Below are 17349 nucleotides of genomic sequence, written 5' to 3' on the forward strand. Positions count from 1 at the left end.
GAAGAAAGCTTGGTCCTTGCAATTGTTAATACGGCAAATACATCCGTTGGTTTTAATTATCCTTGGGAAAAGTTAAATTAGCTGATAATAAGTGGGACCATATGGTCTTTCCTTGTCCTGTAAGCATACTTAATTAAATCCCATTAAAGATATCAACAAACAGAATCGCTACCAGATACATTTTAAGACAAACTTGCAAACTGAATGGACTTGCATTTCATTTCCAACTCCGGAGCCAGCAGCTGATTTCCATTTACAGCTTGCCTATTTCCCTCTGACACAGAAAACCATGTGCAAACCCCTCTGAAACTCACAGTTTGGTCTTGATGTGCATCCTTTGGGTACTTCCCCTTATCACCCCATGGTGCCCGTTGCCTTTAATAGGCTCTTTTTGAGGCGATTTAAGCTCTAACCCACCCAAACTGAAACAAACCCAGTGCTTAGTGCAGCTTTTTGGCTTTATTTTCATTCCAGGAAAGTGAGAACTCCGTGTCAAAGCCTGGTGGAGCCACACTGCGTGTGTCCACCCATCAACTGACCCTGAGCTCATTATCTTACCCATTGCATAGACTGCATCTCCTCCACCATCCCCAGCCACTTCAAGCTCCCTTTCTCATTTCAAATTGGTTTGGAAAACATTTTTCCTTCCAGAAACGTCACCAGAGGCTTTGCCTTCTGCAGAGGTGGCCACCACCATCACCACGTAGCAGCACGGCAGGCGGCTAACCTGCAGCATCCACAATCGCTTCCCAAAGTCAATGAAAATCGACACCTGCCCCTCAATCCTCGCTGTTTCCATCCGGCATGAATATTCATGGCACAGCTGATATTGGCTTGTGGGGAATCTCAACCCTGGTAATTATTCCAGAGACTCTGCACATGATGAAAAATTAATTAGATTTTCTGCTAGTTTATTTGATGTTTTCACTTAAAAAAAAAAAAAAAGTGCTTCGATAAGAAAAATGTTCTTTAAACCCCTGTCACATGGGGAAAAGTCAAAATTATGCACAGCTACTGCGCATTGTTTGAGACCAAAGCCCTGGCAAAGGAGCTCTAAGCCCTTTAAATCGTTTGCAATGCACTGGGGCTTGGAGGATGCTTGGCCTCCAGCACACAAAGTGAAGCTGAGGAATAATTCCAGGGGAGGTGTTAAGAGAGTGGGACTGTTGGAAAGGTGGGAAACCTTCAGAAAGGGCCAAAGCGATGCCTTGGAAAGGAACAGATCCTGCTGGGGACCAGCTCCTAGAAAAACATCCCATGGATGTGCTGGAAAACTCGGCTTCCTCTTCCTTTCCAAATTCCTCTAGGAAAAACAAGTCAGCCTCATGCATGTTGAAGAGAAACCCATCAGGTCAGGTGCCAGCATTGGGTGGACAGCAATGTAATCTTTTTATTAGCACCTGTGAGGAAAATCAAAAAAAGAAAAAAAAAATCAGCATCTTTATTTAACGAGGAAGAGCCCTCAGCCATTAAATATTGACAATACATATTCAGAAATTAAATGAAAAATTCATTTTTCAGAAGCTGGTATGGGGGGGGGAACAAAGGTGAAAAGCTCAGGGGCCTCTCTGTTGACAAAGTCAACACCAGCCCAAATCACTTCCAGTGAGAATATCTATCACTCACTTTTCCACCTCTTCTGGGTTGATTATTTTGCAGGATAAGGGTGGAAGCAGAGACCGACAGAAGCTCTTGAAATACCGAGCACCACAGAGACCAGAAACTTACGATTTTAAACCCAATTCTGAAATTTACATGAATTAACCAAAGGTGTTGCTGTTGAAAGCAGGACACATCCCGACTCAGAAGCACCAGGGCTTGGTGGGAATTTGTTTTCCAAAGCAAGGGTTTATAGAGAGATACAGATATAGATATATAGACATAGAGATATAGACATAGAGATATAGGTATAGATATATAGACATAGAGATACAGGTAGAGATACAGAGATAGAGATATATAGGTATAGATATATTTAGATGTAGGTAGAGATATAGAGATATAAAGAGATATAGATATCTCCAGTTGTATTCTATTTATATATAACACACACGCAGATATATTTGTATCTATTGATAGATACAGATATATGATATCTATAGATATATAGGTATACAACATATATCAACAATATACACTTGGAAACCCTCCCAACAGACTTTTAATCCTGGTTGTCACTCTGTCTAGGCTGGGCATGCTATATTGCTACCAGAAATGAAGCAAGATGCCTTCTCAAGCCACATTTGGTTGATACAAATGTCTTAATCGATGTCATGAGCAATACCTGCGCTATTACTGTGAGATTGCCTCTTTGAAATGAATTAAGGAAGGAAGGAAGGAAGGAAGGAAGGAACGAACGAACGAAGGAAGGAAAAAGAGAGAAAGAGAGAAAGAGAGAGAGAGAAGGAAAGAAGGAAAGAAGGAAAGAAGGAAAGAAGGAAAGAAGGAAAGAAGGAAGGAAGGAAGGAAGGAAGGAAGGAAGGAAGGAAGGAAGGAAGGAAGGAAGGAAGGAAGGAAGGAAGGAAGGAAGGAAGGAAGGAAGGAAGGAAGGAAGGAAGGAAGGAAGGAAGGAAGGAAGGAAGGAAAGAGAGAAAAAGAAGGAAACCAGGATTTATTTGGGCTTTCAGCAGCTGAATTGCTTCGAAGCTGACACGATGCAGAGGACAGCGGGTTCGCTTGCAAACACGACGCTGTCGGACACGGAGGGTCACGGGTGCTGCCCTGCACCTTGGCAGTGCCCGGCAAGCAAACAAAACCCGACAAAACACAAAGCTGCTCCAGGAAAGGGGCTGTAGCAGTTGTGGGTTTGCATGCTTGGTGGTGCTTTTACAGAAAGCCCGTTTTCTGGAACAGAAATGGCACAAAATACACCAGAAAAAATCCCTGCTCTTCTGAGCATTGACAGCAGTTTTATATCGGTTTGGCCACTTTGGTTCTTCGGGCTATGCTGTCAAGCAGGATTAAGATCCAGGCTGCTAGTGCAGTCTCTCTCCGAACAGCAGCTGACTACAGCAAATAATCTTCATCAGCCAGGACCAAAAAAAAAAAAAAGAGGAAAAAAACCAGGAAAATGCCAGTTCTGTTCATGCAGGCTTGCGCCGGTGCCGCAGATCTGCCCCAAAGCCAGCTTTTGGTTGTGGGAAGGGTTTTGGTGTCCACACCTTCCCCATAAATCAGCAGAGACACCGAAAGCACGGCGGGGAATAGAGTCCGGTCTGGGATGTGCATCGCTCCCGTGCGCGGGTTTTTTAATGCCTGGCTTTTAATTGATGTTTGGGAAAAAAAAAAAAAGGAGACTTGATGGAACTTACCTCTCCACCAAAAAAAGTGCGGCGGCATGATGTTAAAAATAGAATAACCTTCAGCGTCAGAGCGGGTGCCTCCTGCATACAAATCGAGCCAGAGGAGATGGATTAAGAAATGCTTTGCGCATACCTCATTTATCAGGCGTCTCCTCCTAAAGCTGTGGCCCATACAAGTCCCGTAAATTTTCTCCCAAACTCATTTCCTTTAGAGAAAAGCTCGATATTTACCACCCTAAAAAAAAAAATCCCCCCCCCCCCCCCCCCACATTACCCATCATTATTTTTTTTGTAACCACCCTGAGACCATAATTAACCCCAGGAAAAAAAAAAAAAAAGGTATCATATCACTCAGCAAAGCCATTACATCTCAGAAATGGCTGCGAAAAAATATTTATTACTTCCTATGCAATGCATAACGAACACGATTCAAATCAGAGCCAAACTCAATGCTCCGGGTCACATCATAGGCTCATTTTGATTTTGTATAAATTCTATTTTAAATTTTTGATGCCACTAAGACGCTAATTTGAGCATACCCAATTTGAAGTTAGCCATAATTAAAATTTCTGCCTTGCAATTGCATGGGACGCTATGAGAAAACATGCCAGCTGTCCCCAAAACAGTGCAATTAAAAGGCAGGAAAAGAGTCGGAAATAGATTTTTTTTCCCTCCTGACCTCGCTGTTGGATTTTTTTCCCTGTTCAATGGATGTTTTTGTGTGCTCATGTGCCCGCCTTGCACCGCCTTCATATCAGGATGCCGCAGAGTGGATGCGGGTGAACTCCTGCAGGTTTCCAGGGTCTGAGCTTCAAGGACCAGCTCTGCAAGTGCTGTTCCGGTTATGTAGGTGGTTTTTTTGGCTTTTTTTTTCCTGTGATATTTTTTTTTTTGAACGTGCTTGAATAAAAGTACATTTTTTCCACATTTCGTGGTTCAAAGGTCAACGCCTGACACCAAGGCTGAAGCATTCTCTCTTTTGTGTCCTCGGAGAGAGAAAGGCGTTATTTTTTCATTGCTGCCTAAGACACCTCCCCACCCCTTGGTGTTTTTCCTTCGTTAACATCAAAGGAGGGACACCTTGCGGCCCGGATGCAACCCAGCCATCAGCCCAACATCTCCATGAGACGTCCTGCAGCCTTGGAGAATTCCCACAGCACCTGATGTTGTTCTGTAATACCCAAACGTGGGTTAAAAAAAGAGGATGTGGGGGGAGTTGGTGTGGGTGTTCACCCCCCTTCAGACAAATTTATGATGGGGTAATGTGGGAAAGCCACCCCAAAGAGCACACACCGACAAGCAAGCCTAAAATCCCCCCTATATGGTGCCAGGGGGACCCTTGAGAGCCCAATCCCCTGCCATAGAAGGTGCCACCATAGTCACATCTCAAGATTTTCACTATACGCTCAAGGGACTCGGCTGGGTCTGTGCCACGAGTTGTTCTCACTATCGGAGGTATTCACCCTCGAGGACTTCGAGCCTCTTCCAGGATACACCCCTTTTTTTAAAGCCACCTCTTTCAGCATGGAGCAAGTATCCCGCTTCTTCCCATGCATACAGGAATGCTGCAGGTTTGACCACCCTGCCGCCTGGCTCCCCTTCTCCTGCTCAGGTTATTTTGGAGATTTTAATTTCATTTTCGCAGAGAAGGGCAGCACTTTCTTCCTTCATGAGGTATACACTCCCTGCTTTGCATAAGCTGCTATTACCAACTATTATACAAATTACTTAAGCTGCAGCTATTAGACTAAAAATACAAGATGATCCTAGCTATAATGATAAAAGAGCAAAGAAAATATCTCTAGGGCATCAGACAGTCGCATGAAAGGAAAGCTTTGCCACTCTATTTTCCATTGCTCCTCCAACTAATGCTCATAATTAAGTAAAAAGGGGAAAGTCTTTTTGCTCTGCTGTTGTCTCTCTCTCTCTCCCTATTAAGCTATTTCCTTAATCAAGTCGCTTTCAAAGTCAAACTACAACAAACAGCCTCCCCTAGGGGATGCGTGGCCCATCACTAGTCCTTGAGTTAACTGTACTTACACACCAATCACCCGAAAAACAGCGCTGAAAGTCTCTCTGAGGTCAAGTTCTGCGTGCATTTATGTGAGCCCAGTCTCCTCTCGATTAAGGACCCTGCTGAGGAAGACTGGTGAAAAACAGAGCAGGAAAGAAGAGAAGCAAGAAGCCCAGCTTGGATTAATTGTGCCCTTTTGCATCATTCTGGCAGCATAAAAAATGAGTCAATCATTGCGTATTTCTCATTGTAAAGGTGAGAGCAGGATAAAGTCGTCTTTGCATCTTGAGAGCCAAGCAGCCCCACACTCACTAGGTAGAAACTCAAGAAAAACTCACAATTTATCCCAGAAAATGTCTCCTGTTCCTCTGGGCTTCCCTTCTGCAGCTGATGCAAAGAAAAGCAGCATTTTCCAAAAGCCAACCAGTTTGTGCTGCAGAAAGAAACACCCAGAGGAGGAAACCATTGACATTTCCAACCGTGGTAGGAAGAGTTTGATCTCACACCCCAGCAGCCTTCACGCTTTTAGAGCCACAGTGTTTGGGATTGGGCTTGAGAAAAACCCCAGATCTGGTCACTTTGCCTGCACTTGTCATGAAGCAGCAGCAGACATATTAATATAATAAAATACTTGTATTATATATTTGTATTTTCTCCTCTGGGAGGATTGTTGCACAGTGGGGATGAATCCGGCCCAGACCATTCTGTTTTCCAAACGCTCCATAACCACTCCTTGCATTGAGCCTCAAAAATAAAGAGTTGACTTCACCCAGAAGCCAGAGCATCCCTGAAAAAAGAACCTGCAGCTTCCTCGCCATAAATCACCCCATCAGCAAGACCTGTCCCCCAAAAAATAATTTTAACAAGAAAATGGAGTGGGTCTTCTAGTTTCCAGACCGGAGGGGAATGACCGGACTGGAGAGGAGCTCATCCGTCAGTGTTTCTCTTTCCAGTGCAAGAAATGCTCTTAGAGTTCACCTTCAAGGGCATTACACCGTGTTAATGGGAATATTCCACGAATGGATTAGCAGAGGTTGCTCATCGTGTGCGACCACCAGCCTTACTCTGACCATCCCCAGATGCCCTCGAGGGACCTGAGGACTGGTGTCCCCAGCCACCCCCTGATCACTCCAGCCTTATGCTGGGAAGTTCTGGTATTATCAAACATGAGCACGGGGGACAAGGTGGAGGTGGCTTTCCTCTGTTTGCTCTTCCTCAACTTGCAAGGCTTCAGACGGCTGCGCCGGCTGCGGGACTCCATCCTCTCCCACCCTGGCAGCAGGCTCTCACTCCCACTCATTCCTCTCTATTTCTATTTGAGAAAGTCATGACTAACACCATTATGTCCATTCCCAAACAGATGGATAATAAGATCATCGACAGGGAGAAGGTTTCCGCCAAGCACAATTGGCACCGCAGCCTTTTCCCCTTATCACCAGCTGTACATGTTGTTCTTCATTTTCTACTGTTCCTCCTCAGCTGTGGCCCCAGGAAAACCATTTTATGGCCTCGACAGGACCTCCCCTAGACCAGCCTCTGCATGGCTCTGCTACCTCCGTTGTACAAAAGCTTTGTTTGTATGTACATGAAAGCTAATGTCTTTCCTTCTCCCCCGCTGCTGGTTTTGTTGGGCAGCTTGGATGAAGTGGAGGCAGTGGTGGCGAGGAAGCCTTTACCCACTTAAAGCCTTAAACCTCCTTTTTCAGCACAAAATCACCACCTCCTGTTTCCAAAAGAATTGAAATTCGCCCAAAAATTCTCTGCTTTTTTTTTTTTTTGGATTAAGCTCACATAGGAAAAAAAAATTACACCTCCGAAGTAGGTTGTTTTGTATTTCCTGGGAGGAAGCTATGGGGTTTTTCCACCTCTGTACAGCAAGCTGACAGACCGTGTTATTAAATCATATTGTGTTATGGAATCCTGAAATTGAACTAGTTGAACATTATTTCCGCCCGTCCTAAGTATCCACCTGCCTGTCGGTTCCATTCGCGTCGAGCTTTTGAGCTGCTTTAATAATTAAAAAAAAAAAAAAGATAATGAAGTCATTCTTACAGCACTTTGTTAAAACTTAATATGCGAAGGAGATGATTCAGTACTGAGGCAGCATGAAAAGCGGGTGAGAGACAACATATAACCAAGTGACAAAAAAAATAAAATACAATAAAAAATAAACAGAAAGCGGCGGCTGAACTATTCACCCGAGTCCAAAACACGCTCGTGTTCCTTGCAGGTTCAGGACCTGCAGCTTGCTTCAGACAAGACAAAAATTGCCAGCATGCCTCTCCAGAGCTTTTCAATACCATACAGAGCTTTTCACTTCAGGATTTAATTTCCTCTCTCCAGGAGCCGTTCCCCATCTCCTGATGATGGGAGGTGGCATTCAGAAACATCCAGCTGCTTGCTGGAGGATGTCTGCCCACCCTGCAGCAACCCCTTCCTAAAGCAAGTTCAAAAAAATAATAATAATAATCAGGGCCGAATTAACAAATTTCCTCCAACTATTCTGGCACGTTACTCCTGAGAACGTGAGCAGCAGCACATTGCACGCAGCAGTAATACCTTAAACGCTTGTTTGATTGGAATTGCTCTGTTTGCAATTATTTTCCCTGAGTGTTACTTAAATACTGAAGCCACAATATGCCAGCACCAGGCCCCCAACCTTGCTTCCTGAAAGAAAAATTAAAACCGCTTCCATTGAGGGGGAAGATTATCACTTCAAAATCCCATTTAAAGACAATTTTGCCTGCTCTAGGGTTGATGCATGAGCCTGTAAATCCTTCCTGACCACTTCAGGGCAGCATTAAGAAAAATTCCGGTGCAGAACTAGATTTATTTTGAGCAGCACGCCTGATCCTCAAGACAAACTTCACGAGACGGCGAATAAAACCCACGCGGGCTGGTAGAAGAGACACTGCCCATGCAGGAACCCACACAATTTCTTACAACAGCTGTAAAGCAGTGGTTAAGGTCAGCAGGTGAGTTGGGTGCTTCTGCCTTGCACCAACGCTGCGTGCAACAGAGCACACCATAGGGTGATTGTGCATTGCCAACATCCCTCCTGGTCCTGCACACATGCGGCTTGGCCTTAAAGCAGAGAAATTTCTGCTGCTTGCATGCCCGAACTCCTGAACATCGTGCTTGCTGCTTTCTCTGCTCCCTTTGAAATAAAAATCTTGCTGCCAGAGACAACGCACTGGCTTCCACCGCAGCCAGCAAGCAGGGAGAGATGTCAGGAGTTAGCATATCTTACCACTTTGAACACCTCCACTGCAAGTTTGGGGCTGGAGAGGGACGTAGTAGGGGTAGAAACCTTTAATATTAATGTTAGGGAGACAAACTCTGCTAGCAAACATGCTGCTGCATTTCTTTGTTATACCCTGGGGGAATAAAACCTGTTACTAGTGGCACAGGTCAGGTATTCTGGAGTAGACTCACGTTTAGTCATAGTCAACTGCCTGGATGAGCGTTAAGGAACAGCTGTTAGCAAAGCCCCGCAAACAGCACAATCCTGTTCTTACTCAGTTTCTATTAAAGAGGCTCTCAAGTCACCAGGTATGATTTTATTAGGAAGGACAGGTCGTATAAAATTCAGGCAAGTAGTTCATCAAGTCAACCGGAGCAGGCAGTGTGTAAGCAGCACAAGCAGCAAATAACCCAGCTAGCTTTCCAGGGAATTAAAGGCTGAACTTGATGGAAAAAGTCCCAGAAAAAAAACTTAGCTGCTGGCTGGGGTCAACCCACAACTTGTTATTGCCTTTCGACAGCAAGGGGTCAGAACACTTAGTCCCATTGCATGGAAAAGTGTTATTTATCACGGACGGACTTGACTGCTGTATGCTGGGCTATAAGCAGTAATACAGGCATTAATCTTGATGCTGCCACAGAGGTGAAAGTGGCCGGGTCGGGCACTTTTGGAATTTAATAGGAAAAAGTTCAGTGAGCTCTGCTACCAGATTATTTCGTCGCTGTAGAGGAGAGTTAACAAGCAGCGCTCCAGCTGTGAAATGAGAAATCCCTGCCAACACGAATGCAGATGCTTGCTTTGTTACCAGCAAACTGGCTAACCACAGAGACACCGGCACACGAGCACGAGGATGCCACAAATTGCATCTGAGCACACAAACGAAGGAAATGGGCTCAATTTCTGTAAAGTTGGAAAAGTTAAAAAAATAAAATAAACAGTTTAAGTTGTGGCATTTCTTTCTGGATTTCAATTTGAGACTGAACAAGCCTTGAAGTGTCAGGCATTAAGTGATGAGCATCAAGAAGTCTTCCACTTAGAGGAGCTGGGGCTTCAGCAATCGTGCTGAATCAAACCAAGAACCACAGCAAGAGGAAGCTGAAAGATGCAGGGTATTTATCCTTAGTTCTGACGAAAAGCATCTCCTTGGTTGGGAACGCATCTTAACTTGGGCAGAGAACAAAGCCAGAATGCAAATGAAAGAGCTTTTCATCTTTAGGCTTACCCAGAAGGTCTTCCCCATCTCCATCTCCATCTGCATCCCCATCTCCATCCCCATCTCCACATTCCTTCTTCTGTTCATTTTCCTTCTACAATATTCAACATCTGGGGTTGCCACAAAAACTAAGCAGGGGGCTTGGTTGTGCTTGCCCTAACCAGTTTGTGAGGTCGATTGGTTTCATTTTTGGTTTCAGTGCAGAACAATGCTGTGCTTTGCCATTAACTGCAGCAGGCGAGCCAGCTCCGGTACCTCTGTCTGAGCACAGACACCACAAGAAGTCTCATTTTCGGGATGCAGGCAAACAAGTCAGAGCGTACAAATGAGTTTTGGTACGAAGGCATCAGTCTAAATGCTCAGTTAGTTCATTGCTCATCCACCTCAGGTATCACTCCGATGAGCCTAAAAGTCTTCATTTGATTTCTGGAACAAACCAAAGCCCAATCTTTCCCCAGAAAGTCTTCCACACCCTAGCAAAGAGCCATAAAGAAGAGGGAACACCCAAGACATGGTCAAAATATTTGGCATCATGCTGATATTTCCAGGTGCAAGAAAAAAAAAAAAAAAGCATCCCAACAAGACAAATAGAGGGCGACCATTGTGGGCTCAGGGGTCTCAGGAGACCCCCCTACCACTAAGAGCTGTAGGTGAAGCCCTGGCAAGCCTCATCTCACCACTTTATGCTGTTTGCAAAGCCTCGGGTCCGTATTTAACATATTTAACTAACACACTACCAGCAGCAGCTTCCCTAAAAGAGGCACAAAGAGGACCACATGCATAGAGATTTCGCCAATTTGGTCTTCATATGACACTGCTTTCCCTTCTGGTGACTACCACAGCCCCCTACAAAGAATCACGGCGGAGCGCATCAGAGAAGAAATAAAACCCAAAGCAACTCTCTGTTAATGTGAGAACATTCCCAGAAAGAAGCAGCTTGGTGCAATGAAAGAGTGGTGGCAAGCGAGATCAATGGACTTCGTGTACCTACCTTCTCGCCTTTCAATAATAATAAAAAAAAGGATCATTCAGAGGTTGACATGGTAACCAGCTGCAATGTGGCACGCATATGGCACTTTACAAAAGGATGGCCCCTATTGAGGCAAATACGCGCTCGGGTCCGCAATGCAGCCCCTGTGCTCCGAGGAGAGGCTGTGTGCGGCAGGGTGGCATTAATCGCCACATCTCAAAACTGGATTTTGTTATTTTTGGAAGCCTAAGCGGAGTTCTGGTATTTTTCGTGCAATAATCTTAGACTGCAAAGTATCAAGAAGAAATACCAAGCTCAAACCAGAATGGAGAGTATGTAACAAATCTCCCTATGAGACAAAGTAAATTTATGACAAACAAGACAAATTAAGACCAAGAATAAAACAAAATGAGCATCCTAATAGCATGAAGCAGGTTGGAGAGAGTGCTAGCAACAAAGCAAGGATCAGGTTGAAACAACATGGACAGTTTTGGGGATCTAAAGCAGAAAGATCACGTTGGTGGCCATGCAGCATCACCAGTGCACGCTGCCATTTAGATGCCAAGAAAATGGGGAGAAAATCGAGCACTCCAGAAGTGTTCATCCTGACCTTCTGAACAGGTCAGCTCAGGACACACGTTTACTACAAAGTCAACTCCTCAGGGTCCCCAAGGAAGACACATTCTTCACAAACATCTCTACCCTTGCTAGCTGCCTCACCTCGCCCTGCAGAGCCCAGCACAATGCTAAAGCCCCTTGGGGACGCCGTGTAGACTTCCCACGAAGGAGAAGGTCAGAAAGCACCATGATGAGCACAAATATATTTGAATATACGTCTCGTTTTGTCCACAAGGGATTTTTAAACACCAGATATAAGCCAATATTTCGTTAGGAGTTAGGGGAGACTGTTTAACCCCGTTAGCTTCACAGGGCAGCTTCGTTAGGCCAACAAGTCAAGTAGGGGAGCCTTTTGAGGGGCCAACCCCAGCAGGACTTCAGGAAGATCTCACTTCAGCAGCTCCTTGGGACCCTCCAGGTCGGCTGGAAGCTCCAATCAATCATCTGCTTGGGTCTGGAGACATCAAGAGGTCAGTTCATGTCAGTCAGCTCCAACAGGAATGAATTTTTGGAGAGGAAGAGGATGGGTTCAAGAGATGACCAAGGTCACTGCACCAAGCCTGTCTGAATTTAAGAAGCGATTGGACTGTGCACTTAATCACATGGTCTAAAATTTTGGGTAGACCTGTGCGGTGCCAGGAGTTGGACTTGATGATCCTTATGGGTCCCTTCCAACTTGGGATATTCTATGATTCTATGAAATCATCAAGGTCAACAAAGTCTCCTCATCTGAAAGCAGAGAGGCATCACGAGGCCAGGAGATGTGGGTGCAGTTGTAAAGGAGACGTTCAGGGGACCAAAAGGTATTTCTTGGCCTCATGAAGAGCCACCAAAAGCAAAACGAGGAGGGAGCACTTGGCAGCAGATTTGTCCAACCTCAGTGGCATAGCGCAGAGATGCCAGGACTCACGGTATGAAAGGACAAACGAGGAACAAGGGGAAGTAAGAGAAGGGGACAGATGACAAGAATAGGACGTGGGCTGGCTTTTCAGAAAAACCCGCTCACGCTGGCGTGCAAGCATGTAACATTTAAAGGCTGCTGGAGCCTCAGCAGAGAAGGGTGCTCTGATCTGCGATGATTCACAGCGTGAGGAACACAGATAGGATATCTAGCCATCTCTAGAAGGAGGTGTCACAATGCATTTCCAAAAAGCCACTCTCCGTCTCTTGTTAGCTCAAGGAGACAGCCCTGGAGGCATGGCAACAAGTGCTGAAACACGGTATTCTGCTGAAAAGCCTTGCTAACTCTTTTGCCGGAGCTTCAGAGAGTTACCAGACAATTGGTTATCACGGTGACAGTTCATGTGGGCACCAAGGTGCTGAGCTAGGTCTGTAATTCCCTCTAGACAGGGATGGGGATAAGCAACGAGGTGCCGACATCCTTGTCAAGGCAGCAGGGGTTAACCTAAGAAGCAGCACCTAATTCCCTCCTGCCTTATTTTATGGCCATAGAGCAGAATTCAAAGCAGCTCGGCCTTGCCTTCAGTTGCAAGGATTAAAGGCACGAATGCTCTCCCACTGCTGCGCTTAGGAGTTGTAGAATTGTAATTCAGGTTGGAAAAGACCTCTAGAATCATAAAATCATAGCTCAGGTTGGAAAAGACCTCTTAGACCGTCTAGTCCAACCCCTAACCCAGTACTAAACCCCACCACTAAACCACTCTACTAAATTCTAAATCTACACCTTTCTTGAAGACCTCCAGGGATGGTGACTCCAACACTTCCCTGGGCAGCCAATTCCAAGGCCACAAAACCCTTTCAGTAAAGAAATTTCTCCTAATATCCAAGTTGTGCCTCTGGGAGCTGGATACAAGTGGGAATGGAAAATGGAAATCACTTCCAAAAAGCCTGGAGGAAAATAAACCAGCCAACCGACCCGCTGTTGGTTTTTACTGCAGGCGTGCTGCTTGGAAAAGTTTCCTTCTCGTAGCAGCAGCGCTGCCGTGCTTTCCCCTCCCAGGTACAGCAGGGAGTCAATTTGGTTTCGAGTCTTATAGGAAGAATATTTTGCATAGTTCCTCCTCCATCAAAGGACTGTTTATTAAACCACAGGGTCTAATTTGCTGGTTCCCCACAGGCATGAAGCAAGCTGATGGGTATTTAAGGTTTATATCAGATACCTCTCCCACACTGATGCCAATGGAATATTTCGGGCTGAACAAGGCATTTACATTCTGCTCAACCTTCCTCCTGTGCAGGAAAAACACCTTCTCCATGGACTACAAGCCTCGCATCCATTATACATGAGTTGCACTTGCAATTCTGCAGCCTTTGCTTTCCTTCAGAAAGCCAGACACCAATAACTGCTTCTAATTTTGAAGTCATCAGCGATGCAAATAAATTCAGATTGCAGCCTTAAGAAATGTGGTTCCTCCCCATTTCAAATGCCTCCAGCCTACAGACGTTAACAGATATATATTTTCTTGATCTTATTCTAGGACAACACACAACTGGAGAGGGGAAATAGCTGGCGGCGCTCTGCTCAGACAGCATCTATAGGACAAAATCCTCATCACACCGGTCCCAAAATGGGACCGCTGGGCTGAAATGACCACGGGGCAGTGATGCAAGTGCCTCCAAACGCAAGCTGAGCTCCTCAGAGCTGCTATCTGGTTTTGCTGGGCTGCCTCGAAAGTCAATCCACCACCAGAGAAAGCTAGCTCAGGTTCAACAGAAATATTGGCTGTATGTTTTACAAAATGATCATCAACAGCTACAGTTAGGAGGGATTGCTGTAGTAATCAAGGATTTCTTAAAATAAATAAATAAAATAAAAATAACCAGAAGGTATAAGCCATACTTGGATAGCAATTTGTCTGTGCAATTCGTAAGTCGCATTTTTACATCCGCGCTCCATTGTGTCTAGGAGTTGCTTCTGTTTCCTTCCGTTGGCATTTTTCCTACCTGGAGGCTTATCACACAGATGTTTGTGCTGCCTGCTGCCAAGGCCCTGGATTTGACACGCGCTGGCTTTTAATCTCCAAATTCACGCAGTTGTGTTGTGGCCAAACAGCCGTCGGCTGCTCCAGCTCTCTGCTGGGGCTCCTAGCAAGCAGCTGGTGGGCTGGTAAGGGCAGGCACGGGGGTCCCGCGGCGGCGATAAGAGCCTAACACCTTCTCATGGTATTCCAAAACCCAGAGCAGAGACTGCCCTTTATCCCTGTGCAATTCCAAATATCCTCACAGGCCAGCTCCTGAAATCAAGGAGACCATGAATAGGTCATGTGGAGGCTCACAGGGTGGTCCCAGGGCAATTCAGTGATGTCTCAGCAGTTTCTTGGTCCAGCTTTCATCCACAACATCGTTTTGGGGTGGATTGTCTAGTTTTGGTGCCTGGAAACAACATCCAATATGAGCACAAGTCTCCTGGGGACACGAGGAGAAGCCAAAAAGGTAGAGCTGGCACTTGGCACCTTGGGGTTTTAAAGTCATGAAACAAAGAGAGAAATGGTGATGTAGGGAGACCTCAACATTCAGCCCTGTGCAATGGACACAACAAGCTCAGCGTACAAAGGAAATCTCCATAGGTCCCTGCAAGAAGGAGGAGACAGAGGCACGAGCTCGGTAATTTTGGGGGGAAAGTCAAGGGATTTGAACACCAGCATGCACCCAAAGCTCTACTTTCATGACCCAAAATTGCGAAGACTTCCTCTGCAGCACGATGCTCAAATGGAAAATTTGGGAAGATGCACCTAAGAAGGGTAAAAACAAGAAAATATTCGGTTTAATCAGATCCATTATTCCCGAGCTGCAGAAGGAAGAAGCCTTGGACCCAGCTTTCCACCGGACACATCTGGGGACTTCTCCTAATGCCATCATTAGCATCGGGCACGCACAGATTACACTCATTAGCATCCCTCCGTGCACAGCACCCATGTGTCTTCGTCGGGGAAGAAGCTGCTCGCTGTAAATATTACAGCCTGCCCTATTCTGGCCTCTTCGGAGCGTGAATCACGTCTCCAGATATTTTTCTCTGCTTGGTATTATCCAGGAGTGAGTCACGGGATGGGAGCAGGACGGCAGCGATCCTCAGCCCCAAACCTTCCTGGGCCCAGCTGCAATCGCTCCGCTGCCGTAATTTTTTTTATTATTTAATTCCTGTAGTAAATTGTTTAATAGACAAGGCTGCCTTGCATTCTCTGTATCAATAGATATCATCTCAAAGCAAAGAACCCCCCCACCCCCCAAAAAAATCATAGTCTTTCCCTCTACCACACTTAAAAATCACATGGGGTAAAGGAAGGATTTGGAGGGTTGTAGCTGCTTTGGCTAAGGAACAGAAAAGGAAGGATTTTGAAGTGTTTTTTTTTTTTTTTTCTCTTTCTTCTATATCCTCTTCTACGTATACCTGCATATTGTGCACGGAAAAGGAGTTTTTCCATGGCAAGAAGAGTTTTTCCATGGCAAAAAAGGAGTTTTTCCATGGCAAGAAGGCCACTTTAGCAGTTCGGCAGCAGCGCAGCCACCTTTGCATGGGGGGGGGAGCCGCACAGCCCAAGAGCATGTTCCAGTTCCCCTTTTAGGGTCACAGAAAATCCCAAAGGAGCCAAAATAGACCTAAACCAACCCTTCGAGTCCCCCTGCTTGGACCGGACGAGCCTCACCCGATGCCACATTAAATAAAGATGCTTAGCCCCACTTATGCCTATTATTTCCAATATATTTATTTTTTCATACATGTATTTTTTCACGAGCTGAAAAAAAATATAATCCACATGATTAACCGCCAATTAACAAGTAATTCCAATCACAGGGAAAAAAATAATAATAAAAAACTCCTTGTAATTAACGTCTCATTCTATAACTGCAAAAAAAAAAACCCTTGTAATTAACGGGCAATTAACGGGTAATTCAATCACTGAGGAAACTTGTAATTAACAGGCAATTCACGGGTATTCCCCACCAGTGAAAACAAAGTTGTAATTAACATGCAATTAAAGGGGAATCCTCGTCTGCTAAAAGAATAATTAACGGGTAATTAACGTTAATCCCCACTAATCCCTACCACTGAAACAAAACAAACAAACAAACAAAAAAACAAAAACAAAAACCAAACCAAAACCAAACCAAACCAAACAAACAAAACCAAAGATGTGGAATTAAAGGCCAATTAACAGTCTGGAAAAACCTTATAATTAAAGGCCAATTAATGGGAAGACCCTATTAGTGGGAATATATATATATATATACATACACATTATATTAGTGGGACTATATATATACACATATATAAAATATTAGTGGGAATATATAGATGTATATAAGTGGGCATATATATTAGTGGGAATATATATGCATATATTAGTGGAATATATATATAAGTGGGAATAGATATATATTAGTGGGCATATATATTAGTGGGCATATATATTAGTGGGCATATATATTAGTGGGCATATATATTAGCTGGAATGTATAGATATATATATGTAAGTGGGTGTATATATATTATATTAGTGGGAATATACATATACATATATAAGTGTAATATACATATATGTATTTAACGCGCCATTAAGGGGGAGCCTGTTTGCCAGGAAAAATAAATAAATAAATACAATAATTAACGAGGAGTCCCATTTACTGGGAATAAAATGAAATGAAATGAAATAAAATGAAATAAAATGAAATAAAATCAATAAAATTAGATAAAATAATAAAATAAAATAAAATAAAATAAAATAAAATAAAATAAAATAAAATAAAATAAAATAAAAATAAAAATAAAAATAAAAATAAAAATAAAAAAAAATAAATAAAATAAAATAAAATAAAATAAAATAAAATAAAATAAAATAAAATAAAATAAAACAAAACAAAACAAAACAAAACAAAACCACCTTATAATTAAGGGGCAACCCCGCTCCCCGGGGAAATAAAAGAAAAAAAACAACTTGCACTTTTGGGGCAATTCAGCCGGAATTCGGATCCCGGGGCCGCGCCGCGCCGCGTCCCCGCCTCCCGGTGCCGCCCCCCCGGTGCCGCCGC

At 44.3% G+C, this 17349-nt stretch overlaps 1 long non-coding RNA gene across 1 annotated transcript; it reads right to left on the reverse strand.

The window, feature by feature from the left end:
- Positions 1 to 26: 26 nt before the first annotated feature.
- On the reverse strand, positions 27 to 17342 carry LOC310888508. The gene is made up of 3 exons (XR_014575920.1): positions 17260 to 17342; positions 3312 to 3383; positions 27 to 1400 (listed from the first exon to the last, which is right to left on the reverse strand). It is a non-coding gene; the product is annotated as an uncharacterized lncRNA (long non-coding RNA).
- Between the last annotated feature and the right edge of the window lie 7 nt (positions 17343 to 17349).

This window comes from Anser anser, assembly GCF_964211835.1.
Source record: "Anser anser genome assembly, chromosome: 36".
Classification (NCBI taxonomy): Eukaryota; Metazoa; Chordata; class Aves; order Anseriformes; family Anatidae; genus Anser; species Anser anser.